Source organism: Pteropus alecto, unplaced genomic scaffold, assembly GCF_000325575.1.
Source record: "Pteropus alecto unplaced genomic scaffold, ASM32557v1 scaffold63, whole genome shotgun sequence".
Taxonomy (NCBI): Eukaryota; Metazoa; Chordata; class Mammalia; order Chiroptera; family Pteropodidae; genus Pteropus; species Pteropus alecto.
Window position 1 is genome coordinate 6,129,376 of NW_006434897.1, and position 12,751 is coordinate 6,142,126.

Consider the following 12,751-nt stretch of genomic DNA (forward strand, 5'->3'; position numbering starts at 1 on the left):
TTCCCATATACCTCCTACTCCCACTAACGCATAGCCTTCCCTGTTATCAACATCTCCTCACCAGAGTGGTGTAGTTTTTACAATTGATGAGCCTATGTTGACACATTATCACCCACAGTTTACATTAATATTCACTCTTGCTGTTGTGCGTTCTATGGATTTTGACAAATGTATGATATGTATCTATCATTATAGCATCATATGAAGTAGTTTCACTGACCTAAAAATCCTCTGTGCTCCACCTATTCATGCCTCCTGTCCCTCTCACCCCTGACAACCACTGATCATTTTACTATCTCCATACTTTTGCCTTTTCCAGAATGTCATAAGTTGGAATTATACAGTAGTTTTTTGACATTGGCTTCTTTCACTAAATAATATGCATGTAAGTTTCTTAACCGTGCAAAACTTTACTTCTCTAAAATGACTTTTTAAAAAATTTCTCCTTCTATAGCCATGCCACCCTGAACAAGCCTGATCCCATCTGATCTCGGAAGCTAAGCAGGGTTGGGCATGGTTAGTACTTGGATGGGAGCCCACCTAGGAAGACCAGGTGCTGTAGGCACCATTTTTTACAATCCCTTATAACAAATAAGAGATTATAAGCTGACAAGGTCCTTGCAATATGTGAGGTCAACCAAGGGTTGTCTCGCTAAAAATAATAAATAAATAAAATAAAAAAATTTCTCCTTTATTCAAACAGGCCCTGTCTAGTCTAATGACACCGTGACTCACTTGCTTCTTTTCTTTCCTTATGCTCCCACCTTTGCACATACTGCACAACCTCTCCCTTAACCATTAAGCCCTTAGGACATCAGATTCTGGTCAGCATCAAACAGGCTTAGGAGCAAAGCCTCAGGTCAATTGACCACAGAAAGAGAGTTTTGGTCAAACTAAAGATAACATCTTGATCTCAGTCGTGTTTTAGTTCTAGAGCCATGAAAGTGAAATGACCCCACCAACCAAATCTTCTCAAAACCAGACAGAACAACCAACATCGGGACCTGATACAATAATCAAATGCCTCCTACCACAGCCCTGGCCCCAACTCCCTAAGGTACAATGACTAATGATCTTTCCCTTATAAAATCTATCCCCTAGAAAACATTGGGGAGCCAAGGCTTCGAGTGCTACCTCATCTGTGTCTCTCGGCTTGGTACCATTTCCTTAAATAAACCATTACTTTCTTTCCTGCAAACCCCTGTTTGTGTCTAGTTTGGCTAGACCTCCTTTAATTTGGTACCATTTCCTCTATGTCTTTTCCTGATGATAGCTCATTTCTTTTTATAGCTGAATACTATTCTGTTGTCTGGATATACCACAGTTTATTTAACCATTCACTTACTAAATGGCATCTTGGTTGCTTCCTACTTTTGGCAATGATGAATAAAGCTGGAATAAACATTTGTGTTTTTGTGTGGACATAAGTTTTCAACAGCTTTGGGTAAATATCAAGGACCACAATAACTATGTCACGTGGTAAAAGTATGTTTAATATTATAAAAAACTGCCAAACTGTGCTCCAAGTGGTTGTATCATTTTTGCTTTCCTACCAGCGATGAATGAGAGTTTCCGTTGTTCCACATCCTTACCAGCATTTGGTGATATCATGTTCTGGATTTTGGCCATTCTAATAGGTGGATATTAGTATCTCATTGTTATTTCAATCTGTATTTCCCTGGTGACAAGGAATGCTTTCTCATATGCTTACTTGCCATCTGTATATCTTCTTGTTGAGGTGTGTGTTAAGGTTCATTGCCCTTTTGAACTGCCAAATTAAGTAACTTTATCTTGACAGATGTTTGATGACTATAGTGGGCTGAATGGTGGCCCCCCAAAAGATGTGTCCACAGATGAATCCCCAGAATAGGTGAATGCTACCTTATTTGGCAAAAGGGTCTTTGCAGATGTAATTAAATTAAATATTGAGATTTTGAATTATGTAGGTGGGCCCTAAATTAAGTGATAAGTGTCCTTATAAGAGACTCACAAAGAAGACAGAAACAGAAGAGAAGACGATGTGGAGGCGGAGACAGAGATTGGAGTGATGTGGCCACAAGCCCAGATATGGCAGGGCAGCCGCCAAAAACTGTAAAAGACAAGGAACAGATTTTCATCTGGAGCCTCCAGAGGAAGTGTGGCACTGCTGGACTTCAGACTTCTTGCCTCCAGAACTGAGAGAATAAATTTCTGTTGTATTAAGCCACGAATTTCATGGTAAATTATTGTGGCAGCCCTGGGAAAGTGATACAGTGACTAAAAGCATTTACTCTCTCTACATTCAAAGAGCAGACTCCAGAATCTGACAGAAAGGTCAGATAAAGCTGTCTGCCATGAGGTGTTTTTCTGGTTTCACAAATGCACCATGGAATGGATGTGGGGGAGGTATCCTTTAAGTTGCTGATGTCATATCATACAAAGGGCATCATTGTCTAGAATCACCAAGGAGGGCACTATAAAAAGAGGGATATCATTCATTCCTTGCCATTCCTGGAAATACTTTGTACAGCACGTTTCCCTGGGTTTTTCCAACTAAGTTTTAATTCATTGAGGCCTTGAGTCCCCCCACTTTCCCCTTCCCTCAGAAGGCTGTTATCCCTCAGCAAGCTGTTATCCCTCAGCCTGAGAAGTTTAATAGGCAGAGACAGGCGGAAGGATATTGAAGAAAGCAAGAGCTCTACGCCGTGTAACTCTATACCATGGAACTATCAAGGGGTTTTATGAATTTATTCTCATAATAAGACGAGAACATGAGCAAATGGTAAAGCATACTCTTTTTCTCTCTCTTCTCCCTCCTCTCTTTTGCCACCTCTAGACTGCAATCTTAAGTACATCAGGTCTTAGTTGTGTCTCTACATACAGCACCAAATAAAGCATCTGGGTGATGATTTGGAATAGTACTTATATGTACTTCCTCTATACTGCGTTTTCACAACACCTCTTGTCCTGGTTTTCAAGTCTGGTTACTTACCATTACTAGAGAGCTTAAAACAAGCAAAGAAACGGACAAAGAAAAAGCTATGCCCAGTTCCCAATTTAGTCATTCTCTCTGGGAGTGGGGCCAGGTTATAGGTGTTTTCAAGATCTCCCTTCCCAGTGATTGTCAAATGCAACTGGGGTTGACAACTAATGCCCTAAGTTCCTTGTTGCTCTTGCCTTCATGTTCTCAGAGGTTTCTTCCAAAGCAGAGTTTTTAAATCAGGTTAAACCCTAGATAAAATCAGAATTGAGTCCAAGACTTCCCTAATCTGAATTGTTTCTTATTGATAGATATTATACTTCCGACAAGCTGTGCTTGCTTTTTTGGCCAGCCCCTGATATTTTGCTAATTGTTGCTGTCATGTTATGCATACTGCTTTTGTATCTCCAAATAGTGCTTTTCAGAGGAATTGGCAAGAGTGGGTATTTCAACAGACATCCCTACCAGGGCTCTGAGATTTCCCAGTTGAAGAATTGATGATATTGGGGAAGAAGACTAAAGGGTCCAGAGTGGGTAATGCCTTCTCTCTTCAAGTTTTAGCATCAGAGTATTCATTGATTGAGGAATCTTTAACTAAAAAAATACTCTGTTGTGTCTATAAAAATGCTCCCCCATAAAAAAAATGTTGGGATGAGGAGAGAGAAAATAGCATCAGAATTTTGATCCAGTTATTGAGAGAATATTGGATAGTAAGATTTAGCAATACAGAGATTCAAATACAATAGATATCAATTTATGACATCACAGAATAAAAAGGACAACAACCTGGGTCATTATCTCATAATTATCAGCCAGGTTTATTTATATTTAGCACAATAGGTACTGATACCAAAAGTGGACATTTAAATTTGGAGAGAAAGCCATGCTCTTTAGAAAGCTAACCCCTTCTTTTAAGCTAAAATTTTTCTTAAAATTCCTTAAACAGAATGATTAATCCATTTTATATTACAATCCAGAACTCTGTTAAGTATATGCCTTCCTATGAAAATAAACAAGAGACTCTCCTTAAAACCCTTATATATTTTAGCCAAAGGTTAGATTAAAAATACATTATGGCTTTTAACACTTCTGTTCTCACTTTGAAGTGGGCATATTAAACTCCAAGCCACAGCATATGCATGGTTTCTGGGCACATGGCAAGATTGCTATAGCAACACAATCACTAGTTTTGCTCCTGAAATGCCCTATTTGAGTAGTAAGTAAACGACATGAAGAATGGTCAGTGGACTCTTGCTTCTTATTTTAGCCTTTGTGAGGGCTTGAGGGTGGGTAGCATCTGATTTTTTCTTTTCTAAATTTGGGAAAACACACACACACAAATATGTATGTATTTACATATCTACTTATATGCATTTTCTTGATTAAGTTGTATTAATCAATGCTTTCATCTTAGTTGTGGGAAGAAAAAGGAGTACTGCATTACAAGTAACCTTGCCCTAAGTGTTAATTGGCAGGGAGAATACTTTTGTGTTCGTTATATTAAAAACTTTCCCTGTATATAATTTTAGAAAATTTCTGTTTTCTCCTAATAAAACACAGCTTGCTAAAACTGCATTGAAAGGTGTAATGTTTTCTTGCCTCTGCTTTACAATCATGTTCTGGGCTGGATCTGTTCAATAAATATACGCTATTAAAATTTTCTATACGGTATGTAATTCAAACATTAAAAATCTCCCCCATGGGATATAATTAAGTTAAATTACATAGTTCTTCAAATATGGTTTAGTCATGGTGTTTTGGAATATGTGCAGGATCTATAATATTGATATTTACAAATATTGGAGTTATCAAAAATAAACAAACAACCACAATAAAAACTTCTCAACAACAATAGATTGGAAACAAAAGGTATTCAAATGTGCAGCCTAAAAATTTTCAAGTACTCACTTTTGTTTGTAAATTGGGAAAAGAATGGAAACAAACACCAGATTTATAGATGGTGAGAGAACCCAGACCACTCAGCTAGTTGAGACTATCTTCATGCTAGAATAGAATGAAAGCAACAACTAACACCTAAATTCTGGAACTCCAGTCCAACCATGTTTTTATAATTGCAGCTGAGATTATGTTGGCCACGTTAACCAAAGTGTTTAACTAAAGTGTTTAAATGTTTTAAGTCAATGTGAAAAAAGGATGAATCAATTGTGAACACTAACAAATGAAGAATATGAATAAGTATATATTTCAGGGTAATTGATATTGTTATCACTAACCACTGTCTTGCCAAGTTATCAGATTTACTCAGTGGAAAAGCCTTCACGTACTACATGGGTCCTTGCCAATTTTCTGTTTTTATTTTGGGGTCCACTTCATACTGAAAAGAAAAGTTGTTAGTTTCTAGTACTGAAATAAGTACCTCTAAGAAGGAAATCAACAAAGTAATTGATTTATATTCTAGAATCATTTGTCTTCATTGGAAGACAAATATATTACAGATATAAGACTATTCTTGCAAAGACAATACTCCCATTGACTTAAGTTTAAAAAATTATGGAATAAAGTTCAAATAGAGCTTCCAAATTTTTTGCCTCATTTACTAAAATTTAAACAAAGATCATCTAACTCTTTTGAAAAGATTCACTCTGTTAGAACTGAGTTTAAAGTAATTATTTTACATGGAGATGATTGGTCTGATGTGTGTGCCTAATGTGTAAAATAATTCTTCTTATAGATTATTGTATTTTTATGTATTTCTCAATTTACCTTTTCATGAAATATTCCAAATAAAATCATCATCATCATCTCTCATTGTATTTCAGTTACCCACATTTAGTAGGATGAATGGTTATAATTCCACAAAACAAACTTTTATTGATCATCTCCTCTGCTAGGGCCTGGTGTTATAAACTTCAGAAAAGACAAAGCTTTGTAAAACATAGGCCATACCATACCATCCCTCTTCATTCAGTTGAAGAGACAGTGATTTTATACAATATACATGACTATAACTCTTTTAAAAATAACATGATATGAAATTACAAAAAATTGAAATTTTTGTACCTCAAAAATGGTTGAATATTGATGATTTCATATGGTTTAACCTAACACACACATTCAATTCACACTTATGAGTATAATGAAAATGGAAGTACAAACATGAGAAATATGGACATATTTATGTGAACTTAAGGTTTTATAGAAGGAGTCATGACATTGCATTTGCAATACTTTAAGAATGACTAGGGTTTTAATAGAGGTGGGTTGGGGGAAAGTATGGTATAAAGATCATTAATTCATACAACACATATTTACTGAGCACCTACTAAGTACTCAACACCAAGTTAAGCATGGAATTATAATAGTGAAAAAGACAGACAATAATCTGTGATTTCATGGAGTTTTACTCTTTAGCACATAATGTTTAGACTGAAGAGGAGAGATAACCTGGGAAAAGAGACTTGATAAATTATCTTTCTTAGGTACCCTTTCTAGTATCTAAGATTAGTATGAGCCCAAGAGGTAACCACACTTATTTCCTAAAGTTCCATATGACATAAGTAGGACTGCCAAGTTAAGATCATAAAAAAATCAATTATATTCAATTTAATGAAGAGCATGAAAGTAATTCATTGAGTTTAAGTGACTGTTGTAGTCTCACAACGTAAAGTTTCTGTGATTCTAAGTCACAAAAGTGTAAAGAGTGTTATTACATTCATTTAATAAAATTTAAATAAATCCCACCTAATGTTTTTTTGAATATGTATGAGTAGCATTTCCTAAATCATGTCCTGGTGTGACATTAAGATCTCATGGTATTTTAATATAGGTTCTGTGAAAAAGAGTTCAGATGCCAAATTATATACGGTTAAAACAAGGTTTTTTACTGAGAAACTCTTCTGGGACTTTTTACATGCAAATTTTCTTTATTCTTTCCTGTAAAAGACGAATATAAGTATTGCAATTTCCTATATTATTTGACCACAAAACTTTTTGTTTGCTTTCTTGTCCTCTCCCCCAAATAACATTTATAAGACACTGGTGGTTCACTGAATACAGTTTAAGGGGAAAAAACAAACTGGCCTTGTATCTAGGGCATGTGGTAGTGGTTGGGGAGAGAACCTATCAGAATAAGGTTAAAAAATTTATTAAGAACAGATTGTACTGGAGCTTTTGAATATATGACCAAGGAAGATGTGCTTTATTCCATGGACAAAGGAAAGCCATTATCTATTTTAGGAAATGGAATGATATAATCACTTAGATTCATGCTTAGGCCTAAAACCGCCTGGAGAATGGATTGCTGAAGAGAAAGGACAAAACTAAGAAGGTACAAGAAGCTACTGAAATAATCCAAGAGGTGCGTAATAAAGACCTATACGAGAGGAGAAGCCGCAAGAATTAAAAATAGAAGAGTGTTTTGTGGAAGAATTCTGAGAAGGAATTGGCAGTATTTGATGATCATTTTGGTTGTTGGAAGAAGGGATAGAGCTGAGATTTCTATTTTTGATGATGGGATGGAGAGAAGTATATGAAATATGAATATAAGGAGAGAAAGAATTTCAACTGTATCACTCTTGCAACAAATGGGGACCAGAGTGAGAAGTGTATTTGTGAGAACTCTGTTTTAAGTAAAGGCAATTTACTTAAATTTGTGCCCAATTATAGCTTTTCTTCACCAATTTCTTTCTTTCTTTCTTTCTTTTTTTTCCGGTTAAGCCTAAACTTTTGCTATTTGACCAAATGTTAAATACCATCAAGAATAAAAAGAATCAATTCCTAAGCACTATCTTAAGATAGTACATTAAGGAATCACATAAGGCCACATATAGAAAACCTAACACAAGGCACGGAAGGCAGATGAAAGCATGAAAGATAAAAGTTTAGCTGACCTACTGAACCAGATTTTTTTGCCCTGAGAAAAGGGGTAATTATATCATATATTTCTTCAGTCTGTTCTGTGTTCATTAGCTTGGGCAGAATTTAGGGGGACACTAGGTACAAGGACCAAGAGCAAAGGCTTTGGAATTAGAGAGTCCTGGCTTCATATTCTGGCTCTGTCACCTCTTAGCTATGTGAGTAGTTTCTTTAACGTGCCAACCCTCAGTATTATTTTACAAAAGGAGAACCCGAAAATTATCTCATAAGATTGTTTTGATGGCTAAATGACTTAATACAGGAGTCCCCAACCCCAGGGCTGTGGACCAGTACCAGTCCATGTCCTGTTAGGAACCGAGCTGCACAGCAGGAGGTAAGAGGCAGGCAAGTGAGAGAAGCTTCATCTGTATTTGCAGCTGCTCCCCAGAGCTCACATCACCTCCTCAGCTCCACCTCAGATCATCAGGCATTAGATTCTCCTAGGAGCACCTGTCTCTCGTCCCAAAAAGGTTGAGGACCACTGACCTAACACATGTAAGGCATTTAGTATATAAAGCCTGGAACTATTTTATTGTTGTTGTATTGGTCCTATTGATACTATTCTGTTAATGGGAGAATAATTAAAGATGAAAAGGGAAACTCTCAGTGATTATTAAAATTTCAAACCAACTGACGTTTTCTAAACTCCCTTGATTCTTCATAGAGGGGAATATTTGTTTTTTGATGGTGAATTTTAGGTAGCATGAAAAAAAGGGTTGAAAAGACTTCAAGTAAATAGAAAGTAAGCAGTCAAGCCTGAGTTTTTTTTTAAAAATGTAATCATAAAATTTTGAACAGATCAAAATTTCAATGGAATTCTGAAGGAACACAGGTACTTAGTACAATATTACCAAATCAAGAACTTCTGAATATTAACTATTTCTAAACCATCTAATAATAATATATACTGCTTTACACTTTTCTGTTTCTTATATTACTTATTTGCAAGAAATGCAAATATGGTTTAAATGATGGAAAGGCAAATAGTATTAGTAATGAATGATTTTTAATCAGTACAATTTATGACTAATGGTATAGCTTTGCTTAGTGAATACAAATAATCGTTTGCTTCATATTTCAGAACAAGAGTCTATTTAATGCCTCCTTAAGTTAAAAGGAATAATTTTGAGAATTGGAAAAAAACTTTTTTTCAGTTTTATTGTTTTGTAGTTTTTCAATGTGAAGATATCTTTGATGGAGATTTTATTAAATGCAACTGATATTTTTTTAGTTGCAAGGCAATGTCTGATTGCTACTAAACATGCTTCCAATATCATTTTTTATGGTGGAGGTTATCTATAAAAAGCAAACTTATTTGCAATGATTTCTCTCTGTCTTGTCATCTGAGAATCAATTTGATTTTTTAAATGCCAAGAAAATTTTTTTATTTGTAATATATTTCAAGACTTAAGGTATTCTAACATTTCTTGTGATTAGGAACCATTAAGACCCCAACAAGACTGTAATCAGACTGTTTTAACTGGAGAGTTGAGGATCAAAGTTGCAGGTAAATGTAGCTTCAGAGAAAAAACAAAAAACAGAAACCAAGCAGTTCAATTTCAATTTCATTCACAATGTGTCTGATTTCACAGTAAAACAAAGAGCTCTCATATTAGAGACCTACAAATTCCTCCCTCTCCCTGGTATTATACAGATTGGAGATTTATGATATCAGTTAAGGAGATGCACTAAAGTGCTTTGGGCTTTTAGTTTCAGGTTTCATTATTTATAATGAAAATAACGCATTCTCAGGATTGAAAAAAATCAGAGAATAAAAGAAGTCTCCTATCATCCCAGATTCTGAGCTGTCAACTACTTGTATATTTTTCCAGGAAATCTCAATGCATAGACAAATATATGTACATCCTCTTTCTTTACATAATGAGGATATATTATATATAGTATTCTGTATTTTGATTTTCACTGAAAATTTTATCTGAGAGATTTTTTTTTATAGCTACATATGTAGAGAAATCTCATTGCTTTAAAAAACATCACAGTATTCCAACCTACATAGGGATGAACAGTCCTCGACATGCTACTGCAACAAGGGTGAAATGGACAAGTTCACATTCAATCTTTGTGCTTATTTGGAATTTTATTTTTATATAATTCCTAAATTTGTAATTACTGAAGAAAGGCTATAAATATTTAAATATTGATAGGTATTTTCAAATTATCCTTCAAAAAGACTATACCAATTTGCAACCTCAACTATGTACAAAATATTCCTGTCCTATTCCTTCATTAGCAGTGTATACTAATAACTGTTTTTTTTTATGGACATCTCATTAGATGCTTATTTACCATTTGCATTTTCCCCTTGTATCTCCATGTTCAAACTCTGCTCAATTTTCTATTGGGTTGCTTATCTTTTACTTAAATATATTTTAGGAGATAGTTATATATTAAATAAAATAGTCCTTCGATTAATGTATGTCAAGAGATATAATCAGATTTATTTTTTTGTTGTTTGTTTTGTTTTGTTTTGGTGGGAAGGTAGGGTGTGTACCCTTGGCTTTGTGGTTTTATTGCTCTGGATATTCAAATTTAATGAAGCTTTTTTATAAGCCTTCTCACTTTTGTCTTCATTAAAAGGGTTTTGACAACCACTGAAACCAACCAATCAGCCAACAAATTGACAAAATTTTCCCCTTAATGATGATGGTGATGATGATAATGATGATGGTGATGATGATAATGATGATGACAAAACATCTAGAATCTATTTTATTCTAAGGAATATGATAGAATCCAAGCTTTATTTATTTATTTTTTACTTTCCAACTGCCTATCTTGTGAGTTGAAAAATCATCTTTATCACATTGTAAAATGCATTAGGTGTTTGAGAATTTCCTGGTCTCTATTTTAATTTATTCATCTGTATATTTTATCCTCTGCTAAGATTCTTTTGGTTTATAACATTTTTATATACAGCTGGATTTCCCTCATTTCACTACTATTTCAGAATTCTCTCAGCTGATTTCACAAATTATTTAAAAATTTTTTTAAATTTCATTTATTTATTTATTTAATTTTTATACAATGTTGGTGACCATATAGATTCATTTATAAACAGTAAACATTTAAAAAATATTCATTTTTCTATCTAAGAATAAGATATGTCATTCCACGTATTTGAGTCATTGTAGTTTTTGTCTCTGAGTAAAATTAAATTTGTAAAAATTTTTTTCTAAAATTCTACAAATTTCTTGTTAACTTTATAACTACATATTTTCTTTTAGATTGTCTTTTTAAATAATATCTTTTATTCCATTATAATTTGAATTGGCTATCTGTACTGAGAAAGGTTGATGGATTATGTAAATCTTTTATCAGCTACTTTTCTGGACTCGATGTTTTTTCAAATTTTTCCTTTGAAACTACATGTGTTTGAGATATACAAAAACCATACTATTTGTCAAAAATGATCATTTTCCATTTTCTTTACAATTTTTGTATCTTCTAATTATTATTATTATTTTTGCATAACTGCACTGGCTAGTATGCTAAGAACAATACTAAATAACATTGCTATCTGTGGACATCTTTGCCTTTTTCCTAACTTTAGCATCATCTGGACGCTGCTTTCTTGTAAAGTTTTGGATGAAAATGAAAGTTAACAAAAAAACATATTCCTCATCATTCACACATTTTAGGAGAACTGTATAAGTATTGGAGCTGCCAAATCTTCCATTAGCCTCATGTATCCCATTCTGAATTTGAATGAAAACGCAGCGTATATTTTCATTTACAGTTGCTTTAAAGGGTATTTTTAAACATCAGTATATGGAATATTGATTAATTTTATATGAAATAATAGTGCAATGTTTTACAGAAAGAAAATCTCTATATAAAATCAACATAACATGAAGCTGTCAGAGATGCTCAATATCAGAGCAGTTTTGTTTTTATTTCTTATCTTCCTATATAGGCATTTTCATTAATTTAGTAAAAACAAGCCTAAATATGTTTGTGACCCTCATTTTAGCTTTTATGATTTCTTTTTCCTCTTACCATTAAAACTTATGTGTTTGAAATCTTTACAGATGAATGAACTAAATCAAATAAAATTCAATTCTCTTGAGATTTTGGAGACATCTGGTGGAGTTATCTTCTGAATAATTAGCCCAAGAGATGGGACAATTCCCTGAAGTCTGCTACCGCACAGCCGGATACTTAGTCATTTCTACGGTCACCAGCTTACATGCAGTGAGCATGTTGATTCGCAAATTGACAAGTAGGTAGAGCTGCCATCTAATTTTCTCAGACCATTTGTGTGATATAAGTATATGCCTCACAGGCTTTTCAAAAAGATATTTCTTCTCAGTCCTCTCACTGTCTTTTTCATTTTTTTTTTAGGTCCCATCGCCTCAATATGCTCATTATGTTGTTAGAGACAATGAACACAGATCTCCTTCAAGTGCTGGTTTCTGTTCACTCTTAGTTAATCCTATGTTTGGATACAAATATGAATTAATTCCAATTTGGATTTTTGAAAATGTATCAATTTGGTATGTAGAAATACTTATGAAGGACAACGAAGATATTTTAATGCTTTCACTTTTGTCACATATGTCACTATTTAGCTTGGAAATATTGATTAGTGGAGTCCTAATATTTAAAATATATGTCTAAATATTATAAAATCATAAATCTAGAAGGGATCTGAAAGTTCAAGTTGTTATTCCTCCTGCTGGAGAGCAAAAACGCTTAAGCCACTGTAGAAAAATACATTTTTTTTCCAATTTCAAACAACTCTAGGAGATTCCACAACTATCTTAAGTTACCCACTGTGGAGAAAATAATTGTTATCAAGAAAGTTTTCTTTATAGCCAATCTAAATTCTGCAAGTTATTAAAATCTACTTTGTTCTCTCTATGTCTTTAGTAATACCAATAAGGATGATACTGTATC

The 12,751-nt window shown here is 33.9% G+C and overlaps 1 protein-coding gene and 1 pseudogene across 2 annotated transcripts in view; one reads left to right on the plus strand and one right to left on the minus strand.

The window, feature by feature from the left end:
• The window catches only part of UNC5C (unc-5 netrin receptor C), a 326,377-nt gene that overhangs the window by 119,653 nt on the left and 193,973 nt on the right, over positions 1–12,751 (minus strand). The gene's annotated exons all lie outside the window — the stretch shown is intronic.
• LOC112478931 lies at positions 447–565 on the plus strand (annotated as a pseudogene).